The sequence below is a fragment of the Gigantopelta aegis genome, chromosome 2 (genome assembly GCF_016097555.1).
Source record: "Gigantopelta aegis isolate Gae_Host chromosome 2, Gae_host_genome, whole genome shotgun sequence".
Lineage (NCBI taxonomy): Eukaryota > Metazoa > Mollusca > Gastropoda > Neomphalida > Peltospiridae > Gigantopelta > Gigantopelta aegis.
In genome coordinates, this window is record NC_054700.1 from 14,872,428 (window position 1) to 14,882,171 (window position 9,744).

Sequence of the window (9,744 nt, forward strand, 5' to 3'; positions counted from 1 at the left end):
TTAGAGGGGGATAGTTTGAGTGACATATACAATCAAGACAAACAATAATTTTAATATTTTTTCCAGATTTGTTTGAAAGTACTTTTCCCTTCTGGAAATATGTCTTTAATTCATGTAATTCATGTTAATATTGATCACTTACAACACGTACAAATAATTGAAAATTTCAATTACGAAAAATGCTGTGGACATTTCTGTACGAGATAAAATATATAAACAAGATAACCCTATACAACATTGTAATACACAGCTTTTTACACGTGATAGTTCTAGCAATACACATCTAGAATACTTCAGATTCTAATAGTATGAATAGTCTATTAAAAATGGAGAGAGATATAAAAAAAAGAAGATATTTTAGTTTCCTATATAAACTTTGAATTGAAAGCCACAATCTTATCTCCCTGTCAGTTAACATATTTTACTAATACAAAACACAAACTACCGTACTACAGTTTAAAAAACAACAATCACCTCTCCATCGTTTTAACATATCTCACTGTATAATACAAACACAACTAGAAGGTTTTACCAGACGTTTTCAGGGTCTAAACTAGTTCCAAAACAGTATTAACTTAGTAATAAATTGGCAGTTTTTCTGCCAGAAAGACATTTTTTGGGTATGGAATTGAATATTTACAATGTATGTGCTGCATGCACCTGCTGTCCCCCAGAAAGAAAATTGATTAGGTTTCGGGTTAGGGTTAAGAAAATCGTACATTAATGATAAGAGTCTGGCAGAAACCCTGAATGGTGAATAATTATATTTGCCAAATTCAATTTACATTTACATTTGATGATTTGAACAGCTTAAACTCAGCATTTCTGTTTTCACCATCAATACTGTTAACTGCTTCAGCGTTATATACAAGACGATCCACATTCAGGGATTTATAAAGGGTTTTTTCATCAAGGTCCCATGTCTGATCAGTGATGACATTTAATCATAATTGGGATATTTTTTTTCACTCCACTGAATGAGACAAATAAATATATTGGATATTATTTTGCATAGAAATTGGGACTTTTCAGTGTCGCCTTCTTTTGGGAAGGGGCCCCCGTGTTCGAACCCACAGAATGCTTAGAATAAATCCCTGAAGTGTAAAATAGCACGTGCAATAGAACCATAAACAGATGTAAACTCCAAAAATATTTTACATCACTTAGGGTCAATGCATTAAAATAAATTTAAAAATAATAATACGCCTACATTGCATTTTATTTTAAAACTATACATGTATATAGAAGTCTGCAGTTCGTCCATATTTAAAACAAGCATTCTGAGAGCACTGCTAAAAAGCAATACATGTCCCAGTCCTGGCAAAACAAAAGTTTCATGAGTATGAAATACATGAATATATATATATATATAAAAAATTTCAGAGGCTAGTGGTGTAATATTGCCCATGTTAAAAATGTTCCCAGGGTGGTAGGTATAAAAAAATAGATTATATTGCCATCACACAATTTAAGAATCTTTAGAACACTCCTACTTTTTTTTAAAGTGCATACATTTATATTTATATTATGGTTTTAAACAAAACTGTCTGTCTGTCTTACCTGGAGAATATAACTCAGCCGACTGATATTTCTTCTCTGGGATCTACTATTTCTTCTCTGGGATCAGAGCAAAGGTTAGGTTTAACATGCTTACATCTCTTAGAAGTGCAAGCATGTCTTTCTAGAAACATTTCCCGGTTGACTTTACTACACAAGAATTTACTCAAGACAAAAAATCTAATAAACACTAGTGCCTAAATTTAGAAACGGATTCTTAAGAATAACATATAAGTAATGTTTGATTTCAGTAATCATAAATGGCGCCAATAGTGAAAAATATACTGTAGTGTTTAAAAACTATGGTATGGCCCTTTAAAAGCAAGTCCTTCCAATCATTAACATTCATTTTTTATACCCAATAACATTATCCAAATCATCACAGAAAAAAAGAAGAAAAAAAAAAAAGAAGAGAAGATTGGTTAATTTTTAACATACAGAAATTATTCTCTCTTCAGTTTCCAAATGGAATGGTTCTTACTCCTGTTATTTTACTTCAATAATAACAATCACCCAATCCAGAACACCCCCCCCCCCCCCCCCCCACAAAAAACCACAATTTTTTAAATAAATAATAAAAATTAAAATCTCATACTTGTAGATTAGTTTAATTAGTACATATCCAGAAACAAATGTATCCTAAATAAATTTTTTGGTTTTACTTGTATTGGCTCTATTTTAGGAAAAAAAAAAAAAAAATCTCTCCTTGATAGTAGTTAACAGATGTAACAGTTACTATTTTTTATTAGAAGTAAGTGAGCAGTCATTCAATACAAATAAAATGAAAGTACCCACTTTTGATAGAAAATGTCTGTAGTAACAAGTCTCTCCTTTAGTTCATGTTAGGAGAGTGAAATAAGTGTTTGTGGGTGTGGCTGGGGTGGGGTGTGGGGGTAGTGTTAAAAAGCAAAATACATGCATCAGAAAGCTTATTACTTCATTATAAAATATTTACAACAATGTCCATCATGTACAGATTAAAAATCAAACAAATCACATGTGGCACATCTGTAATTATTCTAATCAATCTAACAGACATGTGGCACATCTGTAATTATTCTGATCAATCTAACAGACATGTGGCACATCTGTAATTATTCTGATCAATCTAACAGACATGTGGCACATCTGTAATTATTCTGATCAATCTAACAGACACGTGCCCCCATCACAAACATAATCAACTTTGTTATCAAAACGTGTACTTATTCCCACTTATAAAATAACGTTAATGAGCACAACTGGGGCCTAATTCACGAAGGTCACTTAGGCTCTGCTAGACAACAAAGCATCCTCTTTGCAAGTATGTTAGCATTGCACTGCGAGATCACAAAGTTGCGAGTTTAGTGAATTAGGCCCCAGCTTTCTCGATGTTCCAACATCAGATAGTTGATATAACTCTGGTTCTGCAGTTTAGTTTGTTTTGTTTAACGACACCACTAGAGGACATTGATTTATTAATCATCGGCTATTGGATGTCAACTGGTTGCACAGAAAATTTCACCAAATTATCAAATACATTTTAAAAAATTGCAGAAACTCACCATTATTTTTCAACAATGTGTCAATCACAACATGAAATTATTTTGCCAAATTAAAATAAACCTCATCAGCTGTTTTCACAACTGGCAAATTTGGTGAGTGACAGTTAGCCCTGTCATAGTTCATTCAAACTGAACAACATTGTTAAATATGTTGGGACACCAAGTTTTAGCCTGGAACTCGGAATCAAAATGTTCGGTAACGATTGGGCCAGAGACATCTGAACTTAATATCAGCTTGCATACCACACAAATTGTATACCTTCCTTGTCCATGGTTTTAATCCCGAGCCCATGTGTTTTATAAGCATGGAATTTACTGTTAGTTTTCACTTTGGAAAAACTTACTTAATATCAGCTTGCATAACACACAAATCATATACCTTCCTTGTCCATGGTTTTAATCCCGAGCCCATGTGTTTTATAAGCATGGAATTTACTGTTAGTTTTTAATTTGGAAAAACTTACTTAATATCAGCTTGCATAACACACAAATTGTATACCTTCCTTGTGCATGGTTTTAATCCCGAGCCCATAAGTGTTTTATAAGCATGGAATTTACTGTTAGTTTTCAATCTGGAAAAACTTACTTAATATCAGCTTGCATAACACACAAATCATATACCTTCCTTGTCCATGGCTTTAATCCCGAGCCCATGTGTTTTATAAGCATGGAATTTACTGTTAGTTTTTAATTTGGAAAAACTTAACATCAGCTTGCATAACACACAAATCATATACTTTCCTTGTCCATGGTTTTAATCCCGAGCCCATGTTTTTTGTAAGCATGGAATTTACTGTTAGTTTTTAATTTGGAAAAACTTACTTAATATCAGCTTGCATAACACACAAATCATATACTTTCCTTGTCCATGGTTTTAATACCGAGCCCGTATGTTTTTTGTAAGCATGGAATTTACTGTTAGTTTTCAATTTGGAAAAATTTAATAATATAGTACACATCTTGTATCATTTTTTGCAGAAATCACTGAACAATTAAGTTATTTTTCTTTCACACTGAACAGGATCTAAATTACAGCCAAAAGATAATGTTCTGTTGGAAATACGGTACTCCATTAGCAGCAAAAAACAACCACATAACCCCACCCCACCCCACCCCACCCCCCCAAAAAAAATCCCCCAACAAAACAAAACCAACAACAAAAAAGCACACCCATCAATTTCCAGTATCATAATACGAAAATCTCCACTTTATAGGCATTATATTACAGTTGCTAAAATAGAAATGTGGCAGTATCAAAAATACTGGCATTCATATATAGTGTATCTCCGCATATTTGTCAAATTTTGTTTTACCAAAATATTATTTCGTAAGTCAACTTATAAAGAGGTCAGAAAATTAAACAAAATATTACTTTAAGGTATGATCCTTCAAGTTTTTATTCTTGAAATTTTATGTTTCAAGTCTGTACTGAAATAATGAATGAATGAATGAATGAATGTTTAACGACACCCCAGCACGAAAAATACATCGGCTATTGGGTGTCAAACTGTACTGAAATAAGTTAATATAACAAATTGTTTTCCGATAACTTTTCTTTCGCATTTGATCAATATTAGTTATAAAATATGTTACAGGAAAAACAAGTCCATTCACACACCAAGAGAACAGTCGACTTAGCTAAAATTAAAACCGTCATTAATCAAAATGGTACATATAACCAAAGCTAACCACCTGAAATCTGGTGACTGGCATTAATTAATCTTCCAACAATCCTTGGTACAAAATATGTCCATTTTATAACCACTGACACAAAGTTTGTTTTATAAAGTTTTTATTTAACGACGCCACTAGAGCACACTGATTTTTTTTATCTTATCATCGGCTATTGGGCATCAAACATATGGTCATTCTGACACTGTTTTTTAGAGGAAACCCGCTATCACCACATAGGCTACTCTTTTATGACAGGCAGCAAGGGATCTTTTATTTGCGCTTCCCACAGGCAGGATAGCACAAACCATGGCCTTTGTTGAACCAGTTATGGATCAATGGTCGGTGCAAGTGGTTTACACCTACCCATTGAGCCTTTCGGAGCACTCACTCAGGGTTTGGAGTCGGTATCTGGATTGAAAATCCCATGCCTCGACTGGGATCCGAACCCAGTACCTACCAGCCTGTAGACCGATGGCCTAACCATGACGCCACCAAGGCCGGTAACCACTGACACATTACATATTCAGTTTCATTAATATTAATTGTTTTATACAGTGCCAGTCAAATAATTTACACAGATCTCCACTGGTGTAACCGTAACGAGTAACACTTGGCACAATAACCAGTTGAGTTTCCACAAGTTTCTTTCTATACAGAATGTTTAGATTCGGGGGTGTTTTTAGATGCCCGCAAATCTTTCATTTTTGACCTCAGGCTAACTCCTTCGGTCAAAAATGACATTTGTGGGATCAAATAGACAATAACACCCACAAACCTAAAAAATCAATATGGTTATGTTCATTGTAAATTGAATCGTTTTTTCTACGGGACTAACCATATATTTGGTATTTCTTGAAAAACAATACCTGGCTACAATCCAACTGTAGACCCTTGAATTGTCAACTTTGCCTGTTTCAATTGCTAATGATGTCACCTTCTAATGACGTCATTGGCTTTCCGGGTATTATTTTCATTTGATCCCGGAAAAAGAATGTAATTAACCAATCACAATACAGAACACACTCGCCATCAGTTTACAATGTAAAATGACATATGAATTCAACTGCACAAACTGGATATTGTATCTATGCCCAATACCAGGCTGTACAGTGCTATAACTTAGGCTGTCCAATACCAGGCTGTACAGTGCTATAACTTAGGCTGTCCAATACCAGGCTTTACAGTGCTATAACTTAGGCTGCCCAATACCAGGTTGTACAGTGCCATAACTTAGGCTGCCCAATACCAGGTTGTACAGTGTACAGTGCCAATACCAGGCTGTACAGTGCCATAACTTAGGCTGCCCAATACCAGGCTGTACAGTGCTATAACTTAGGCTGCCCAATACCAGGTTGTACAGTGCCATAGCTTAGGCTGCCCAATACCAGGCTGTACAGTGCCATAACTTAGGTTGCCCAATACCAGGCTGTACAGTGCTATAACTTAGGCCATAGCTTAGGCTGCCCAATACCAGGTTGTACAGTGCCATAGCTTAGGCTGCTTAGGCTGCCCAATACCAGGCTGTACAGTGCCATAACTTAGGTTGCCCAATACCAGGCTGTACAGTGCTATAACTTAGGCTGCCCAATACCAGGCTGTACAGTGCCATAACTTAGGTTGCCCAATACCAGGCTGTACAGTGCTATAACTTAGGCTGCCCAATACCAGGCTGTACAGTGCCATAACTTAGGTTGCCCAATACCAGGCTGTACAGTGCTATAACTTAGGTTGCCCAATACCAGGCTGTACAGTGCCATAACTTAGGCTGCCCAATACCAGGCTGTACAGTGCCATAACTTAGGCTGCCCAATACCAGGCTGTACAGTGCCATAACTTAGGCTGCCCAATACCAGGCTGTACAGTGCCATAACTTAGGCTGCCCAATACCAGGCTGTGCAGTGCTATAACTTAAGCAACAGTAAATCAGTCTTCACCATCCACTAAGGACATATTATCTTTTGATGCTACATTTGATTGGGAATGACCAATACTGATCAATGTCCAAAGCTGAAGTTCCTAAAATAATTATCTTTTTTTTCAAATAGTACACATTTATGACTTTCATCATCTACAAATAAGAAATACTTTTAACTTAAATATGATTAGTATCAACTTATAAACAGGTCAATAATTTTGATTTTTAAAAATTTAAACAAATCTTTTTAGTGACTGAAATTTGGAACTCAATGACTTATATAACCAAGATTGACCAATAGGCGAAGATATACAGTACATATTTTTCATACATTCTGGTTACAAAATACACGTTAAGCATCACACTCTGCATGAAACACACACATATATAATCCTTATAGCTAATGAGCTCAGCAAATGTTGTATTTAGTTTTTTAAACATGCTTTGAATTGCTTTATATTCCAACATGTTTCATAAATAATTCTTAACAGCACACACATAAATGCAATTATTTTTCTAGGATGTGGATCAGGAGCCCATTTCACTAAACATCGTAAGTTTACGTCTGCGACTAGCAGTTATACCAGTCATGCATTTACATGTTTGGATCTATCTCACACAGGAAATTACATTATTATGGAAGATGGAGCATTTTAATGACAAAAGAAAATGAAATATGTGTACTCAAAACTATATTTGCTGTACTATGATAGTAATAAAAATTGTGTTTTAGTCGTAGATTTACGTTTACATGCAAAACTTGGCTTACAGTGTTTTGTGAAATTAGGCCCAGTCCAATAACTAAAATATTAATATTATTTTTTCCTCAGTGATTTTGAATAAGTTGACACCTGGAACAGTGAAGCAGACAGTTTTACAATGTTTCAGAAAGTCACAGTGCTAGCTCAGCAGGCAAAGAAAATTTCGACAAATTATTTATTAAAGTTTTAAAAACCCAGTATATTTTAACAAAATAGAAATAACTGCATGAAATTATTTCGCCAAATTCAAAAAAAAATTGCCAACTGTTTTTAAAAATTGGCAATTGGCGAATTTAGCGAGTGCCAGAGCTAGCCCACACAGAAGTTTGGCTAGTGCCCTATGTATTATATATGTACAATCCCTGCAATTGTCCACGACAATCGGCAATGCCGTGGAGTTTTTCATTCTCCACGGCACTTTTTTTGTTGTTGCTGTGGACATTTTCTTAATTGCAGGGATTATATGTAATACATGTACTAGTAATACAGGTGAACATTTCCACTAGCTCAGACAAAACATTTCACTAGCCAGAACCGAGGGCAAGACGATTTTTTTGAATCCTGGTTTTATCAATTCTGTAAATGAGAGATTCCGAGACGTGGATGTACAAAATTTTATAGCAGATAATTATGTACACTTTACAGCACTGTTTACATTATACAGAGAACACTATTTATTACTGCTAAAACAAATGTCAAAATTATCAGTGAAAGATATTCTTCTCTTCTTCTTGATTGGTTTCCATGTACATAGTACATAAAATATGCGAAAAAGGGACGAGCACACCAAAAAGCTGTGGCTTTTAAACATATAAAACAGAAGGTATTAACAAAAACTAAAAGTTGCTGATAACTATTATATACCAGAAAATTAAATAAAAGTAGTTTCATTTATTTTAAGATTGTTTGTCATTTCTTTTTAGTTCACTGGGGTATGGAAAAACCCCCCAGATGAATCTAAAAGAAATAAACAGACAATCCTTATAATTGAATTTGAAACATACTTATTAATTAAAACACAAGATAGATTGTATTTTATTCTGAAGTCTTTTTTTGGGTACTAGAACAAAAAATGTCAATAATACAAAGTGCTAATATAAATAGACGTTATCGTATAAGACATTTGCCAATGACGCCAGTTTTATGTTGATCAAGAATTATAATGAATTTATCAGGAAATTTTTTAATTGTAACAAAACAATAACTCCAGCAACCTCCAATAGTTCTTTGAAAAAAAAAAAAAAAAAAAAATTGGCTAAAAGCTTGACAAAATCTACTCCAAATGAAAATTATCTCTGAGAAACTAAATTCCAAACGGTTAGTTGGGAGATTTCTTTGATTATGCAAGAACATTTTGCAGGTATGTAGCAATCCATAACCATATACAATCTTGTAACAGTCGAGGAAAGACTGCAGGAATTTTAGCAGGGGGGATCAAGATTTATAAAGGGGTGGGTGTGGTGGTGGGGTGGAGAGTAGTCATGCTCCCTTGGAAAATCTATATTAAAAACCATTTATTAAAAACCATTAATTTAAGCATGAAAGAGTCTGAACCCCCAAAACCCTCCCTCTGTACACATGCCTGGACTGCCCAACAGTTTTACAGCAGGGCCCATATTTATAAAGCAATTTTAGCCTACGAAATCGTCAAATCATCGTAAACTATGTCACTATGGCGTGTGCTGTAGTGACGTCACAACCTATGATGGTTTTACAATTTTGTAGTGCTAAGACGGCTTCAAAACTAGGGGCCAAGATTTCTAATTATTGGCCACATCACACATTGTACATACGTGTATGCATTTTTCGACACACAGCACAGCACAGCACGTAACACAAAAATGGAGCAGGACTTACAAAGTAGACAGTAAAAGTAACCAACTGCTGAAATGTTTAGATACATTTATTAAAAACATTAGTTATTTGGCTAATATTAGTGTCATAACATTTTGCATACATCAGCCACTTTCAAAATCCGAGAAATGGAGTAAACACAAAATTCACTCGGTGTGAACTCTGATAGAACAAGGAAAATAACCTCAGTAATTCTCCTTGTTAATCCAGTGACTTCTGACATGTGAGGTCAACTGTTCCACCCATCATCATGAGGTTAAAGGGACAGACCCTAGTTTTTAAACACTAAGGCATATTTTTCACCTAGACTTTAGTTTCAACCCGTAAAAATGGACACTAGGTTTAGTTAATTTACAACAAATTTTGATACAACAGAGTGAAACAAGAGTCTGTGAAGTTGAAATACCCTTAAAAATAGACTAAAATGCAACTATATAAT